Source organism: Rutilus rutilus, assembly GCF_951802725.1.
Source record: "Rutilus rutilus genome assembly, chromosome: 8".
Taxonomy (NCBI): Eukaryota; Metazoa; Chordata; class Actinopteri; order Cypriniformes; family Leuciscidae; genus Rutilus; species Rutilus rutilus.
In genome coordinates this window covers 41,415,860-41,434,225 of record NC_140222.1, presented here as the reverse complement: position 1 = coordinate 41,434,225, position 18,366 = coordinate 41,415,860, and the positions used below count along the sequence as shown (strand labels likewise).

General features: G+C 36.6%; 1 long non-coding RNA gene across 1 annotated transcript in view; it reads right to left on the bottom strand.

Moving 5' to 3' along the window:
• The window catches only part of LOC311296054, a 148,309-nt gene that overhangs the window by 113,982 nt on the left and 15,961 nt on the right, over window positions 1-18,366 (bottom strand). The window contains exon 2 of the long non-coding RNA XR_014628467.1: window positions 12,231-12,418. This is a non-coding gene — a long non-coding RNA (uncharacterized lncRNA). The remainder of the gene's footprint in view (window positions 1-12,230; window positions 12,419-18,366) is intronic.

Here is an 18,366-nt window from a genome sequence, read left to right as displayed (position 1 = left end):
GTTAGGCTTTGTGTTGCAATACCACGAGCGGATGATTCTTTTCAAGGTGCAAAAACTTGAGAGGCTGAATGATTTCTCCTATTATTCCATAAAACATTTGAAGATTACAGAGGAAAGTTGGCCGTTTCAAAAGCAGAAACCCACACCGTGAGCTGTAATATTCTTACAATATTACTGTTTTTACCCTCTGAGCCGCACCGTAACTCTATTAAAAGCTTACTGTACGCGTGGAGTTACAGATATCATGGCTGTATGAAAAATTACCAGTCAGAGAAAATGCATAAAAAAGAATGGTTCTTGCATGTCAACAAACAAACATAAACCCATTTTAGGTGCAAAATTAAACCAAATATTCAAACATTTCATATATTAATTTAAACATATATTAACGTTTAACAAACAAATGCTTAATTTTACAAAAATCGACCAAATATTACCAAAAAATACAAAAATGTTACCAAAAATCTACAATTTCCCCCCCCCCAAAATGTTCCTTTCATTCTCGCCCATTGTCTTTACAGTTGTCATTCTCTGACATATCAATAATGTTAAAGCGAGCAATGTGTTTATTAATATAAAAAACAGACAAAAATAACATTTAATATGTAATATTCATGTATTTATGATAATCTAATATAACTCGGTTTATGCGAAAACAGCATTCTTTATAAAGATTCCAAATTCGTTATGTAATTTCAAAATCTTAAGCACTGTAATGAATAAAAACCAACTCATATTTTATGTTTGAAATGCAACATGATGTAAAGATAATCCGTATCAAACATATGCAATCATTTGAATTAATTTCGTTTTTTTTAACTAAATTGTTTTTTGGTTTGTTTTTCTTGTTTTAAATGCAGAATAGAACAGAATAGAACAGAATAGAATAGAATAGAATAGAATAGAATAGAATAGAATAGAATAGAATAGAATAGAATAGAATAGATCATTATTAATACAATATAAGTTAATATAGGCTTTTGTGTTCCAATTCTTTAGAATAGAATAGAATAGAATTTATAATAGAATAGAACAGTATAGAACAGAATAGAATATATCATTATTAATACAATATAAAGTTAATATAGGCTTTTGTGTTCCAATTCTTTAGAATAGAAAAGAACAGAACAGAATAGATCATTATTAATACAATATAAGTTAATATAGGCTTTTGTGTTCCAATTCTTTAGAATAGAATAGAATAGAATAGAATTTATAATAGAATAGAACAGAATAGAATAGAATATTTCATTATTAATACAATATAAAGTTAATATAGGCCTTTGTGTTCCAATTCTTTAGAATAGAATAGAATAGAATTTATAAAAGAATAGAATAGAATAGAATAGAATAGTACAGAACAGAACAAAATAGAATAGATCATTATTAATACAATATAAGTTAATATAGGCTTTTGTGTTCCAATTCTTTAGAACAGAATATAATTTATAATAGAATAGAATAGAACAAAATAGATCATTATTAATACAATATAAAGTTAATATAGGCTTTTGTGTTCTAATTCTTCATAATAGAATAGAATAGAACAGAATAGAACATAATAGAATAGAACAGAACAGAATAGAATAGAAAAGAACAGAACAGAACAGAATAGATCATTATTAATACAATATAAGTTAATATAGGCTTTTGTGTTCCAATTCTTTAGAATAGAATAGAATAGAATAGAATAGAATAGAATAGAATAGAATAGAATAGAATAGAATTTATAATAGAATAGAATTGAACAGAATAGAATAGATCATTATTAATACAATATAAAGTTAATATAGGCTTATGTGTTCCAATTCTTTAGAATAGAATATAATTTTTAATAGAATAGAATAGAACAGAATAGAACAGAACAGAACAGAACAGAACAGAACAGAACAGAACAGAATAGAACAGAACAGAACAGAACAGAACAGAACAGAACAGAATAGAACAGAACAGAACAGAATAGAACAATAGAATAGAATAGAATAGAATAGAATAGAATAGAACAGAATAGAATAGAATAGAATAGAATAGAATAGAATAGAATAGAATAGAATAGAATAGAATAGAATAGAATAGAATAGAATAGAATAGAACAGAACAGAACAGAACAGAATAGAATAGAATAGAATAATATAGAATAGATCATTATTAATACAATATAAAGTTAATATAGGTGTTTGTGTTCCAATTATTTTCAAGGTGCAAAAAAATTGAGAGGGTGAATTATTTCTCCAATTGTTCTATACAATGTTTGAAGATTACAGAGGAAAGTTGGCCGTTTCAAAAGCAGAAAGCCACACCACAATATTACTGTTTTTACCCTCTGAGCCGCACCGTAACTCTATTAAAAGCTTACTGTACACGCGTGCAGTTACAGATATCATGGCTGTATGAAAAATTCCCAGTACAGAGAAAATGCATAAAAAGAAGAAAAAAAAAAAAAAATCACGCCACTTGCATGTCAACAAACAAACAAAACACATAAAAAAACACACAGATAATTGCCTCTCCTCAAAATATTTCATTTTCAATGTCTTTGAAATGTCACTCCGCCGAGGGAAGTGAAGACAAGTGTACGTTGCTGTTAAAATGTCATTCTGTCAAAGGCAAAATGTGTGTATATTTCCACAAACACACACACACACAGCAGCGGGAAGCGAGCGCTCGCTGGAGAAACAGAGTGCAGGGCTAAAAGGGGCCGATTCCCAGCCCAGATAACAGATGGAAATTGCTACTGGAGAAAATTAGGGTTGTTCAGCAGCTCGCCGATAAGCACCTATTTGCTTTTGGTCATAGTGGCTTCTCACACTTTATAAACCATCATTTAATTACAGTGACGAGGGCTGATTGTCAGCGGTGCCGTAAGGTAGAGGGGCCCCGGGGCCGAGAGCACTCGCAGGGGCCGAGAGCACAAAGAGGGAAATTATACGTGTCCTTGGCATTTCAATCACCATCCCTAATGCATTAGAGTTCAATTACATTAGACACTTCGGCAAAACCGGAGAAAAGAGAAAAGAGAAAAATTAAAGACAAAACTCATTAGTTTTAGAGCCACGGGGAGAAAAGACAACATTTGTGAAGGGCTTTTTTTTGTGTGTGTGTGTGTGTGTGTGTGTGTGTGTGTTCAAGCAATGCTTCATTCAAAAATAAAACATTTATCAAAACGATCAGTTCATTTATGTGTGTGATTGTATTATCAATATTTGATTTTTAATTCTAAAGCACTACAATAATAATTCACAAATAATGCTATATTAATAAAAGCTCTAATGTAGTATTTAAAGAATTAATAGTGAGATTAGAAAGCACACAGACAGAAATGGGTGTAAAAACAATAGCTGGTAAATTTCATAAACAGTTACAAAGGAACGCATTGAATTAAATGAATGTAACACTTTTGTTGCCATTAGTTATCATGAACTATGAAAAATATGGTTACAATTAATTTTAAGGTGTAATTATACGTTAAGTACTGAGTAATATTCATTAATTGCATGTTATTACTACAGTATGCAACATATGTAACACTGTAAAATAACGTGTTAGTTATTGTTAATTTCAACATTTACTAATACATAATTAAAATCAGAAGTTGTATCAGTTCATTTTATTTAATAGACCTGAATTAACATGAACTAACAATAGTTGTATGTTTTATTAACTAGCATTAACAAAGATTCATAAATACTGTAACGATGTTAAGTAATGAAGCCTTATTGTAAAGTGTTACTTCTTGTAACATACTCCAATAATATTCAATATATAGATCTTGAACATTTTCCTTAAATTAAAAACAACAAACATTACAGTAAAAAAAAAAAACAGTGTTCCACATATGATTTTGAGGCACTATCTCTCTTCTTCCTTCATTAATTGCTCTTACACTTCAGGTTTATCTCCTGTGAGGATTATCAAGCGCTCAGTTTCAGCAGAGTTCTTCTAATGAAGCGCTTACACTGAAGGAATTATGTTTGATGTAATTACTGCATTGATGTAGGTTAGACATGAATCATACTTCAGTGATGAGCGTGCGCGGCAGGATCTCTATATGGCCGAGTGTTACTGCAGGCTAGTGTTTTGTTGCCATCTATTGGAGTAAAAGCTCATCTTATCAACACCAGATGAACAAGTCACTGCAGACGGGATGCCAGGGAAACAAAATGCTATTTAGAAATGTAAATGAACCGATCGTTTATAATTAATTATTGTCTCACTATGAAAATGTATTTGTAAAATAGCAAATTCTGTTTTTAGTCAAATGCTGAAAGATGCACGGCAAAACATTTAACAGTTGTTCATCTCAGTTCAACATTTACTAATACATTATTATTATTATTTAACGGACCTGAACATGAACTAACAACGGACAGTTGTATTTTTATCAACTGACATTAAAAAATAGTATTAAATACAGTAAAAAATGATTACGTTAGTTAATGCATTAACTAAAGTTAACTAATGGGACCTAATTGTAAAGTTTTTACATTCCTACCAAAATATAATTTCTACTAATTGTGTCATTTAAAATTAAATTAAAAGTTAAAAATCAGCTAAAATGTTACTTATCATTATATATTAAGTGAAATTAAGTGATATATATGATTTATAAAACATCAAACTGTTGTAGTTTCATACACATATTGTTTATTTGTACACTAGAATATGTCAGATTTGCATCTATACTGTAGGGGGCACTGCCTACATACTAATTTGCATCATGGCTAATTACTCAGCTTCATTAATTAGAGCAGTCAAAATACATCATAAAGCCCTGAAAGTCCTGTGTTTCTGACTGTGTTGCTTATTGCTAAAGGTTTTCTACCATTTGACAAAATATCACAGTCAAAAAAATGTGCTGAGAAAAAAAAAAAAAGTTTCATTACAACAAAAAAAAAATCACATACAATGTAATAAACGTACAAACTATACTGTATCCCACAATGCAATGGGCTCAACATGACCTTTCTTTTCCAGTGTGATGAATAAAAGATAAGTAATATCATATATATGATGTGCAACCTTTTGTACTCCAAATTATTTAATTGTACTGCCAAAATTTAGGATATTTAATAGTTAAGGCAAAACTATTGCACTGGTCATTTATGAGATTATGGTCTATTTTGCTTTCATTACATGTCTTCTTTCAGCCTAGTGAAAATAAAACATCCATTTATTATGCGTCTGTAGATTTCAGGTTTAATGTATATCTTTAAAGGCTGTTTTTTTCTAAATGAGTTTTGTTCTCCACTTCAGTAGCACTCAAATACACCAAAATTTACAGTTTTATTCATATCTATATTCTGAAGGTTTTTACAGAAGGGTTTGTTCTTACTGTACATCATTCACCTGATTTGTATGACATTTTATTCCTTAAAATAAATGCTGTAATGCATTTTTTTTTCTGGCTATTTGTGAAATGATAAAGAGATCTTTTTAGAAACTTTAACTCTAATATGTCAACAAACTAAAACATGAATTTTGAAACTGGCTTTATCTAATGTTCAGATTTATGTTCTGGAAATGTATGCAAATTAGTACATATTTAATTAGATAATGTGTTAAATGCATATTTTAACATAACTTTTCAGAAAAGTCAATGATACATAAATTAGTAATACAAAACAATTGTCTTACTGTACTGTGATTAATAAGCTGAAGTATAGTGATATCTATTAGCTTAATTTTTACCCCGAATAATTACCTGTAGTGTCTTACCTTAAAATAACGTATTTTTAAGATAATAACCGAACGCTATTTACAGTACGTTACGTGACGAGTAGCATAATACTGTTGGAAATGTTTATCATCACAAAATGTGTTCTTTTTTACACAATATTGCGTAATATTTTTGACACAAAATATTCATTATATGAGCATTAAATGGTTAAATTCGCTATTTATATTATATTCGTTAACTGTGATTTTGTATATGTAAATTTCTGAAATACATGACTTAGACAGTTATACCTCTGATAGCAGATCACTGTAAATTGTAATGTGGACTCGTGCATTTTCTGTGAAGCTGCTTTGAAATGATGTGTATTGTGAAAAGCGCTATACAAATACAATGTGAATTGAATTGAACAATATAAGTAAAAAATACAGTATTTTGTTAATAGTAAGTTAGTATTCCCTTCCGCTCACAGTCAGGGGGGGGGGGGGGGGGGGTGGTGAGAGGGAGAGGGAGAGAGAGAGAGAGAAAGAGAGAGAGAGAGAGAGAGAGAGAGAGACCTGACACTTCCTCTCTGCTGGAGTCGGGTTGATTTGGAGATTGACTGGCGCGTGATTGGTGCAGTCCATTTAAAGGCGCTGCGGGCCGCTCGGATCGATCCCTCTCCTCGGCCCTTTCATTTCAATCACATGCTGATAGAGGCTTGACATTAATTGGTGAAAGATGTGCAATTACATATGTGGATGGGGAGGGTTCGGAGAAGAGTGCTTACAGCGGGGCAAATGGCTCTGAGAGAGGCCAGACAGATACACACCAAATTACCCATGAGGAGAAACAAGAGTGTGCTGTGAGTGGACTCTATATTGATGGCTACTTTACTATAGGTGTATTATACACAAGTATATCACTGCACTCACAGGCAGTGTGCAATAGATGACCCGTTTACATTTCACTCCAACGCTGAATAAACTTAGACAGACAGACAGACAGACAGACAGATAGATAGGTAGACAGACAGACAGACAGACAGACAGACAGACAGACAGACAGACAGACAGACTGCTAGATAGATAGATAGACAGACAGACAGACAGACAGACAGACAGATAGATAGATAGATAGATAGATAGATAGATAGATAGACAGACAGACAGACAGACAGACAGACAGACAGACAGACAGACAGATAGATAGATAGGTAGACAGAAAGACAGACAGACAGACAGATAGATAGATAGATAGATAGATAGATAGATAGATAGATAGATAGATAGATAGATAGACAGACAGACAGACAGATAGATAGGTAGACAGAAAGACAGACAGACAGACAGATAGATAGATAGATAGATAGACAGACAGACAGACAGACAGACAGACAGACAGATAGATAGGTAGACAGAAAGACAGACAGACAGACAGATAGATAGATAGATAGACAGACAGACAGACAGACAGACAGATAGATAGGTAGACAGAAAGACAGATAGATAGATAGATAGATAGATAGATAGATAGATAGATAGATAGATAGATAGATAGATAGATAGATAGATTTTTACACAACACACACACAGATACATGCATACACTTACAAATAACATATTTATCCTAACAATTAAAAAAAAAGTTTTTTGTAAGTTTAGCTTTTTTTGTCTTACTGTTTTTTTTCTTCACATTAGCATGAAAGTACTTATTTTACTTATTTGTTGATCACTTATTCAATTAAATTGTGAATCTATATGTGTTTATCGCATTATACTATAAATTGCATTTCCATACCAATTTGTCCCGCTGTTTTATTTGCTGTTGTTTGTGTTCCTGCATAAACATCAGCGTGACAGCACTAAATTCTTGCGTCTAAAATCTCAGTTTTAGAAACTTTGTTGATGCCTAAAGATTATATTACATTAACGTCTCACAGTTCTGATTGGAAAGGTCGAGAACAAAGTGCATCCCGCAGAAAACTGCAACATCTCCCTAAAAATGTCATTTTCTATTCTAACTGTCACATCCATGACAGACAATCACCACATCTGTGTTCTGCCAACATATAATCAACATTATTATTTAACAACTGCCACAATAAATGCACTTCTGTTTATCAGATATTTTGCCGTTTTTCACATCTGCTCTCCGCATGGTTCCTCTTAATGGCAGCCGAGAGCAATCCTCAGAAAACGCTGCAAGGAAAATGGAAGGAAAGTGTTTCGTGTGTGTCATTACTGCACATTACTTACTCTTTTTTTTGGGCAAAATGACAGCCATCATGGTGTATATTCATCATGCAAGGACAGGACGCATCTAACCTTTGATATTTAATTAATGTTTTATATAATAACAGCATCTAGCTCTCACAAAATGCATCTTTGCATCAGCAAATGCTTTTTGAGACTTTAAAACAGCGCATGATGACATCACTCATGAAAATGATGCAATGTGATATTGAAGGGGGAGGAGCCACATACATCACTGATGATGTCACACTTCAGTCATAATGGCCAGTCAGAAGCTGCATGGATGAAATGCAATGATGAAATCAACATTAACAATAATGACTACTGAATATATTTATTTATTTGCATGTTGCAGATGCTTTTTAAAAAGAAATTAATACTTTTATTTAGCAAGGATATTTAAAAAAAGACATTTTAAATGTAACAAAATATTTCAAATTGGTTGCTCTTTAGAACTTTATATTAATCAAATAACCCTGAAAACAATAATTATCACGGTTTCCACAAAAATACGTACAGCATCACAACTGTCTTCAACATTTATAATAATCAGAAATGTTTCTTGAGCATCAAATCAGAATAAAAAAACGGGAATAAATTACATTTGACTATATAGTCACATAGAAAACAGTTACTTTTTACATTATTACTGTTGTTACTGTATTTTTGATCAAATAAATGCAGCCTCTGCTAGCATAAGATAGTTTTTGTTTCATTTAATGTTCAAAGACATACATATAAGTAACATGCTAGTTGCATTTGGTTACATACATAAATAGTATTAGTAGTAATAATAAGTATAAAAAGTCAAAAGTAGCGAGAAAAGTTCATTTTGTGTTGTGAATGCAAAGTACGGGAACAAGTTGGCCTATATCGATTTAGTCTTAAACGTTACTTGTATCTTTTTCTACCAAAACGATTACAAATTAAGGTTTGTGAATGTAAAACATTCTTCTCAAGTCAATTCAATTTCATAATCTGATGCAGTTTTCTGAGTGAAACTTTAAATAAGAAAAAAATGTAGGGTGGCACTTTATTGTATCCGTCAACTGAATCACGAATAATGGTCAAAACAGGTGGTTGGAGGGGAGGGGGGGGCAAGTCGTTTTGTATGTGCGCTGAAGTATAATTGGAAATAAGACATGCAGGAACATGCATTAAATAAATAAACAGGGTCAATTTCATGTGTGCCTTTTTTTCCCCAGGGAAAACGCTGCAGCAATAAAAACTGAACAGCTTTACCAATGTGTGCCATACAGAATGCACCCATCTTAAAGCCTACTTCATGACAAGAGCAGCCTTGAAAGTCCATTTGCAGTCGAGCGGCTGAGACTTTAGCGCGTGGCAGGGTCAGCCCAGCATGTCTTACGGTTCTGTTTGCAATTTTAGCAATGCCATGCTGCCTCAAGTAGGTTAAAATCGTATTTCACACAGCGCTAATGAAACATCACAGGTGCAAAATTGGAATAGACAATTTTTTTGTGCAAGGCAGATACATTTTAACTGCTAGCATCAGTAAATTTAATATTAAGCTTCCGTAGCAAACGTGTATTAGCCTACGCATTAGCCTGCTAACTGTTCACTATCACCGTTTCTGTAGTTCCCGTCTCAGGTGAACCTGACGTCTGCTGAAAAACCAAGATTGAGGTCCTAATTCTGCAGTTTCTCCTGAACGTCCGGTAATATCAGCGCTAAACCCCTCATTTACATTCGAAGATTACGGAGAGGTGAGACTTCAGTAGGGTCTTTGGCCCTATTAATTACAGCTTTCCGTGTGGAAGAGCTACTTCTGGGCTTAAATATAGGGTTAGGGTCCTCTTTGCTAGGGTTTGTCTATAAATCGTTTTAATTTCTGGTTTTAAGGCAAGTAGGTGCTCGAGACACCTTGCCCAGAGAGCTCTGAGAGAGACAAAGTGGTCTAAGATTAGTCCTACATCAATGTTCCTGCATTTAAGTCTAATCGCACGGGCACCTCTGATTGCTTCTGCAAATCGCCATGGATCATTTTTGGTCCATTTGGACTAAAACCTGTATTTAAAGAACTGAGGAACGCTATAGTAGGGATGAAAACATTACAGAGTCATGTTTTAAGGCCAAAATTTTAAAAAGAAAACAATAAAATAGACTATTTTGCTTTTTAAAAAGTAAGCTTATTTTTAGGACCACTAATATTTTTTGTATTGTGACATTGTTTTTATGACAAGAATATTTAGCTATAATAGATATCGCCACACTTCCCCCAATTGATTGATTGCATTAAGAATTTCAAACATTTTTAAGTTAAAAAACGCTTAAATAGGGAAACGAGGCATTGTTCGATTAAATATGCCCTAATTTGCATGCATTTCCAGAACATAAATCTGAACATTGGATAAAGCCAAGTTCAACTTTCTTCTTTCAGTTTGTTGACATAATAGAGGTAAAGTTTTTGGAAAACTGTTTTTATCACACATAAATTAGAAAATACAGACATTTCAACGACATTTTTAGGAATAAAACCCTGTGTAAAATCAGGTGGATAATAAATGAACAAACCCTTCGGTAAAAACCTTCAGCATATAGATAGGAATAAAACTGTAAAGTTTGGTGTATATAAGTGCTGCTGAAATGGAGAAAGAACTCATTTTGTGAAAACGGCCTTTAAAGATATACACAGAAGCCTGAAACTTTCCACTAGTTTGAAACAACACGTTATCAAAAGCCAAATAGCCCAAAATCTTAAAATTGACCAGTGCGTGAAACAACAATATTTCCGCCTAAAGCATATTTAACCTACAGTAAATGTAAATTCCATTCAAATCTATTACTTTGCACTACATTTTTGCATATTTACTCTAGAACAACTGATGTCAAATAAACCCAAAGCTATTATAATTTGCATGATTAGCCCAATATTAGACTAACCTACTATCATATGAGCATTAGGAAGCTTCAGGATCAGAATGGAGGGTCGGACGGTTAAACCCAGAGAGGTTTTGAGCCGCTGGGTCGTGTGTAAATGGGCTATGATCACCAGCAGTTGACTGGCCGCGGCTCATTGGGTTGTAATTGGCGGTCAGTACCGCCCATCCACTCACACAACCCCCCTTCCGTTAGCAGCCCATTAAGTCATTGGTATTGACGCCCCTGAGGGGGATGCGTTCATGACACATAATTGAGACAGATTTATCCGATAAACCTCAGCTGGTCGCGTAAAACACCAACGGGTGACATATGATTACACACATTAAGGAACGCAACACTAATTCATCAGCTTTTATTAGTGGCACCTTAAAATACTTGAAACACTTTCTATCTTTTAACGTATTGGAAAAATAAATTAAACGTTAGCAATATATTTGACTAGTGACTCGGTTTGACAACAGACAGTTGCCACACGTTTGTTTGTTTTGTTCATTTAACCCGGAATAAGAAAGTATGTTTTTTTTAAGCATGGTAATGAGGGGTAATGGCCAAGCTTTATAATCCTGTATCAATACAGATTGCATAATTCCTGCTATAATGCACACATGAATGATCCCAGAATGCATTATGTACAGAATGAGCAGTAAATGATGCACTCCGCCTGACTGACTGCCTCTCCCATGGGCGGCCTGACGCGGGCGCTGCTTATGGTTGGGTGGCGGTAGAGAGTCGACTTATTTAATATTCTATTCAGACTCAGATTGAATTTTGCCTGTTTTTTGTTCCAGTGCAAATTTTGACATTTCAATATACCGGCTCATTTAAATGTGCCACAGTTTGTCTATTGTTAAAGTAGGCGCGAGAGCGAAACTAGCTTTGAAACTTGGCTAATTAGAATAAAAGTAGGTATAAATGAAAACTTTTTTTTTTGCAGATGAAAAGGTAAGTCATGCATAAGTTCAATGAAGCATAGTGTGCATAAGCATTAAGCATTGTTCGGTGCCATTTAAAGAAACTATGTTATAAATATTATATAAATATGTAATAAACACAAGTCCCAAAGATGACTTGTTCAATGCAACAAGTAAAACTTCATTTATAATTCATTCTCAAAATGAAAAAAACTAAGCCAAACACAACAGTCCTACTTAAAAATTGAACAAACATTATGTGATCTCTCAACAACCAGTAAACTTTCTAATACTAATTGTTAAACATTTTTGTTTACCGAAGAAGACATTTGGGATAGTCGGTGTGACTATTACCCGCTCTGCCCTCTACAGCCAAGTGAACGCACACCACACTCCTGTGCCCAGCCATAAATCACTGCTTATCTTAAAAAAACTCATTTACATTTTGGCACAGACGAGTCGCGGACTGACGGGAATCATCAGGAGAAGAAATCCCAAGGGACTCACCTTCCGGCAATCTTCCACAGTGAAGCGGCAGGGAGAAAACGTAGCAACGGCTCCATCCGTACGGATTGTGAAGGCAAGTAGGCTCAAGTCCTCTTAGATTCCCACATGTTCAGTAGCGGTTTCCAGCTGAAAGAAGGTGTCCTCCTTCGCCGACTCACCCCGTGTCCGTACTGCGTTGAAGACTGGATCTGCTCTCCCCACAAAACAAACACACGCAGGTTTTTTAGCAGTGTAACCCTGAGTCAGGCCTGCCTTTGAAATGCTCTCTAGCCCACAACACAGACGGCTTTCATTATCTGCGGAGTCGCAGCGAGGCCTAGCTTTAAAAGCTACTGATTTCTTTTTTCCTTTAGCCTCCCACACAAAGGAAGGGCAGTTTGTAAATTACTTGCTCGTTTCAGCCCAACAAAAGGTACTTTCATTGAAACTCCCCCTTCCATTTGATTTTGCTCAAATTTGATTACAAGGATTGAAAAAGGAGAAAAAAAAGAGGAAATAGAAAGAAAAAAAACAGATGGCGTCTGCATTCAGCGCCTTGAATGGCTTTATCTGGGCGCCTTTTTAAACTGTGGCAATCCACAAGCATTTCGGTCGGCTTCAAAAAAGAACTTGACAAAAATGATCGGTTTGCCATTTCTCGTACGGAAAAGCACAAAGAAAAGCCTTTTCTCCCTCTTCTCTCCTTTTCTTCTACGCTATCGCCCGCCTGGATCAAAATAATGGAGATTAGGTATTTCATTAGAAATTATAGCTGGATATGGAGTAGGCTGTCATATTAATAGCAACCTGCCTGTGGCCCTTCACCATGTGCAAATTCACCTAGACAATAGACTGAGGGAGACCATATATTGAACCTCTGATTCAAGCCTGATCAATTTTCCATCATCAAGACGTTTAACAAAGACGTTGCGCGCGGCTGGCCTGCCGAGAGCCCCCTCCTTGCCAAAATAGTTCAAACTAAACTAAACACACATTCTCTGCCACAAAAAGAAGCATTCTCTCTGTAGAGAAAGGAAAGCGACGCGGGCTATAATTCCATTTCTATGGCCCAATGGGCATTTCAGCATGCACTTGTTTTCAGCTGTAGATAATTACAGGCTGTGGCAGACCGAAAAAGAAGTGGGAACAAACAGAGCGCTGGGCTGCATTATTCTGCACTTGTGTCGAAACGCTTTCAGCTTGAGCAGAAGACGGTTGTGCGCTCAAACTCGAAAAGCTGGTGGCTATAAGACCGCCAAAACATGTCACAGATAACAGGAACTTGCAAAACAATATTTGGCAGGTGCATTTATTTGGAGTGACCTACAGAACATTCAACATATATACATACTAAGTGTAGGATGTATTCGGGTTGATTGGGACATTTTTTCCCAGTCATCTCAATGGTAAAAGTGTCCCAATCAACCTGAATTCACCCTTTGTGTATCACATTGGAATCAAACCCATGATCTTGCCATTGCAAGCACAATCCTCCACCAGTTAATGGGTTAGTTCACCCCAAAATGAAAAATGTATGTACCCTCATGTTGTTCCAAACCCATAAGACCGTCATTCATCTTCGTAACACAAATGAAGATATTTTTAATTAAATCTTTAATGAAAGATTTCTGTCTATTCACCCAAAACATTCATAAAGTGATCTTAAAATGAATGAATCATGCAGTTTAATCCAAGTCGCTTGAAGAGAAAGAATCGCTTTTTATGATGAACAGATTGAATTTAGACTTTTATTCACGTATAAACATTGATCAGTGAACACATAGAGCTCAACCACACTTGGTTGACGCACAAGAATGAACCTCATTGGTTCCTGCTGAAGCTCAAACGTGCTGCGTAACACGTCAATGAACCTCATTGGTTCTTGCAGAAGCTCAAACGTGCTGCGTAACACGAGAATGAACCTCATTGGTTCTTGCTGAAGCTCAAATGTTCTGCGTAACATGAGAATGAACCTCATTGGTTCTTGCTGAAGCTCAAATGTTCTGCGTAACACGTGAATGAACCTCATTGGTTCTTGCTGAAGCTCAAACGTGCTGCGTAACACGTGAATGAACCTCATTGGTTCCTGCTGAAGCTCAAACGTGCAGCGTAACATGAGAATGAACCTCATTGGTTCTTGCTGAAGCTCAAACGTTCTGTATAAAACGAGAATGAACCTCATTGGTTCTTGCTGAAGCTCAAACGTTCTGTATAAAACAAGAATGAACCTCATTGGTTCTTGCTGAAGCTCAAACGTGCTGCGAAACATGAGAATGAAACTCATTGGTTCTTGCTGAAGCTCAAACGTGCTGTGAAACTCAAACGTGCTGCGAAACATGAGAATGAACCTCATTGGTTCTTGCTGAAGCTCAAACGTTCTGTATAAAACGAGAATGAACCTCATTGGTTCTTGCTGAAGCTCAAACGTGCTGCGAAACATGAGAATGAACCTCATTGGTTCTTGCTGAAGCTCAAACGTGCTGCGTAACACGAGAATGAACATCATTGGTTCTTGCTGAAGCTCAAACGTGCTGCGTAACACGTGAATGAACCTCATTGGTTCCTGCTGAAGCTCAAACGTGCAGCGTAACATGAGAATGAACCTCATTGGTTCTTGCTGAAGCTCAAACGTTCTGTATAAAACAAGAATGAACCTCATTGGTTCTTGCTGAAGCTCAAACGTGCTGCGAAACATGAGAATGAACCTCATTGGTTCTTGCTGAAGCTCAAACGTGCAGCGTAACATGAGAATGAACCTCATTGGTTCTTGCTGAAGCTCAAACGTGCTGCGTAACACGTGAATGAACCTCATTGGTTCCTGCTGAAGCTCAAACGTGCAGCGTAACATGAGAATGAACCTCATTGGTTCTTGCTGAAGCTCAAACGTTCTGTATAAAACAAGAATGAACCTCATTGGTTCTTGCTGAAGCTCAAACGTGCTGCGAAACATGAGAATGAACCTCATTGGTTCTTGCTGAAGCTCAAATGTGCTGTGAAACTCAAACGTGCTGCGAAACATGAGAATGAACCTCATTGGTTCTTGCTGAAGCTCAAACGTGCTGCGTAACACGTGAATGAACCTCATTGGTTCCTGCTGAAGCTCAAACGTGCAGCGTAACATGAGAATGAACCTCATTGGTTCTTGCTGAAGCTCAAACGTTCTGTATAAAACGAGAATGAACCTCATTGGTTCTTGCTGAAGCTCAAACGTTCTGTATAAAACAAGAATGAACCTCATTGGTTCTTGCTGAAGCTCAAACGTGCTGCGAAACATGAGAATGAACCTCATTGGTTCTTGCTGAAGCTCAAATGTGCTGCATAACATGAGAATGAACCTCATTGGTTCCTGCTGAAGCTCAAATGTGCTGCGAAACATGAGAATGAACCTCATTGGTTCCTGCTGAAGCTCAAACGTGCAGCGTAACATGAGAATGAACCTCATTGGTTCTTGCTGAAGCTCAAACGTTCTGTATAAAACGAGAATGAACCTCATTGGTTCTTGCTGAAGCTCAAACGTTCTGTATAAAACAAGAATGAACCTCATTGGTTCTTGCAGAAGCTCAAACGTGCTGTGAAACTCAAACGTGCTGCGAAACATGAGAATGAACCTCATTGGTTCTTGCAGAAGCTCAAACGTGCTGTGAAACTCAAACGTGCTGCGAAACATGAGAATGAACCTCATTGGTTCCTGCTGAAGCTCAAATGTGCTGCGAAACATGAGAATGAACCTCATTGGTTCTTGCTGAAGCTCAAACGTGCTGCGTAACACGAGAATGAACATCATTGGTTCTTGCTGAAGCTCAAACGTGCTGCGTAACACGTGAATGAACCTCATTGGTTCCTGCTGAAGCTCAAACGTTCTGTATAAAACAAGAATGAACCTCATTGGTTCTTGCTGAAGCTCAAACGTTCTGTATAAAACAAGAATGAACCTCATTGGTTCTTGCTGAAGCTCAAACGTGCTGCGAAACATGAGAATGAACCTCATTGGTTCTTGCTGAACCTCAAACGTGCTGCGTAACACGAGAATGAAACTCATTGGTTCCTGCTGAAGCTCAAATGTGCTGCGAAACATGAGAATGAAACTCATTGGTTCTTGCTGAAGCTCAAACGTGCTGCGAAACATGAGAATGAACCTCATTGGTTCTTGCTGAAGCTCAAACGTGCTGCATAACATGAGAATGAACCTCATTGGTTCTTGCTGAAGCTCAAACGTGATGCGTAACATGAGAATGAACCTCATTGGTTCTTGCTGAAGCTCAAACGTGCTGCATAACATGAGAATGAACCTCATTGGTTCTTGCTGAAGCTCAAACGTGATGCGTAACATGAGAATGAACCTCATTGGTTCTTGCTGAAGCTCAAACGTTCTGTATAAAACGAGAATGAACCTCATTGGTTCTTGCAGAAGCTCAAACGTGCTGCGTAACATGAGAATGAACCTCATTGGTTCTTGCTGAAGCTCAAACGTGATGCGTAACATGAGAATGAACCTCATTGGTTCTTGCTGAAGCTCAAACGTGCTGCATAACATGAGAATGAACCTCATTGGTTCTTGCTGAAGCTCAAACGTGATGCGTAACATGAGAATGAACCTCATTGGTTCTTGCTGAAGCTCAAACGTTCTGTATAAAACGAGAATGAACCTCATTGGTTCTTGCAGAAGCTCAAACGTGCTGCGTAACATGAGAATGAACCTCATTGGTTCTTGCTGAAGCTCAAACGTGATGCGTAACATGAGAATGAACCTCATTGGTTCTTGCTGAAGCTCAAACGTGATGCGTAACATGAGAATGAACCTCATTGGTTCTTGCTGAAGCTCAAACGTGCTGCATAACATGAGAATGAACCTCATTGGTTCTTGCTGAAGCTCAAACGTGATGCGTAACATGAGAATGAACCTCATTGGTTCTTGCTGAAGCTCAAACGTGCTGCATAACATGAGAATGAACCTCATTGGTTCTTGCAGAAGCTCAAACGTGCTGCATAACATGAGAATGAACCTCATTGGTTCTTGCTGAAGCTCAAACGTGATGCGTAACATGAGAATGAACCTCATTGGTTCTTGCTGAAGCTCAAACGTGCTGCATAACATGAGAATGAACCTCATTGGTTCTTGCTGAAGCTCAAACGTGATGCGTAACACGTGAATGAACCTCATTGGTTCTTGCAGAAGCTCAAACGTGCTGCATAACATGAGAATGAACCTCATTGATTCTTGCTGAAGCTCAAACGTGATGCGTAACATGAGAATGAACCTCATTGGTTCTTGCTGAAGCTCAAACGTGCTGCATAACATGAGAATGAACCTCATTGGTTCTTGCAGAAGCTCAAACGTGATGCGTAACATGAGAATGAACCTCATTGATTCTTGCAGAAGCTCAAACGTGCTGCATAACATGAGAATGAACCTCATTGGTTCTTGCAGAAGCTCAAACGTGCTGCATAACATGAGAATGAACCTCATTGATTCTTGCTGAAGCTCAAACGTGATGCGTAACATGAGAATGAACCTCATTGGTTCTTGCAGAAGCTCAAACGTGCTGCATAACATGAGAATGAACCTCATTGATTCTTGCTGAAGCTCAAACGTGATGCGTAACATGAGAATGAACCTCATTGGTTCTTGCTGAAGCTCAAACGTGATGCGTAACATGAGAATGAACCTCATTGGTTCTTGCTGAAGCTCAAACGTTCTGTATAAAACAAGAATGAACCTCACTGGTTCTTGCTGAAGCTCAAACGTGCTGCGAAACATGAGAATGAACCTCATTGGTTCTTGCTGAAGCTCAAACGTGATGCATAACATGAGAATGAACCTCATTGGTTCTTGCTGAAGCTCAAACGTTCTGTATAAAACAAGAATGAACCTCACTGGTTCTTGCTGAAGCTCAAACGTGCTGCGAAACATGAGAATGAACCTCATTGGTTCTTGCTGAAGCTCAAACGTGATGCGTAACATGAGAATGAACCTCATTGGTTCTTGCTGAAGCTCAAACGTTCTGTATAAAACAAGAATGAACCTCACTGGTTCTTGCTGAAGCTCAAACGTGCTGCGAAACATGAGAATGAACCTCATTGGTTCTTGCTGAAGCTCAAACGTGATGCGTAACATGAGAATGAACCTCATTGGTTCTTGCTGAAGCTCAAACGTTCT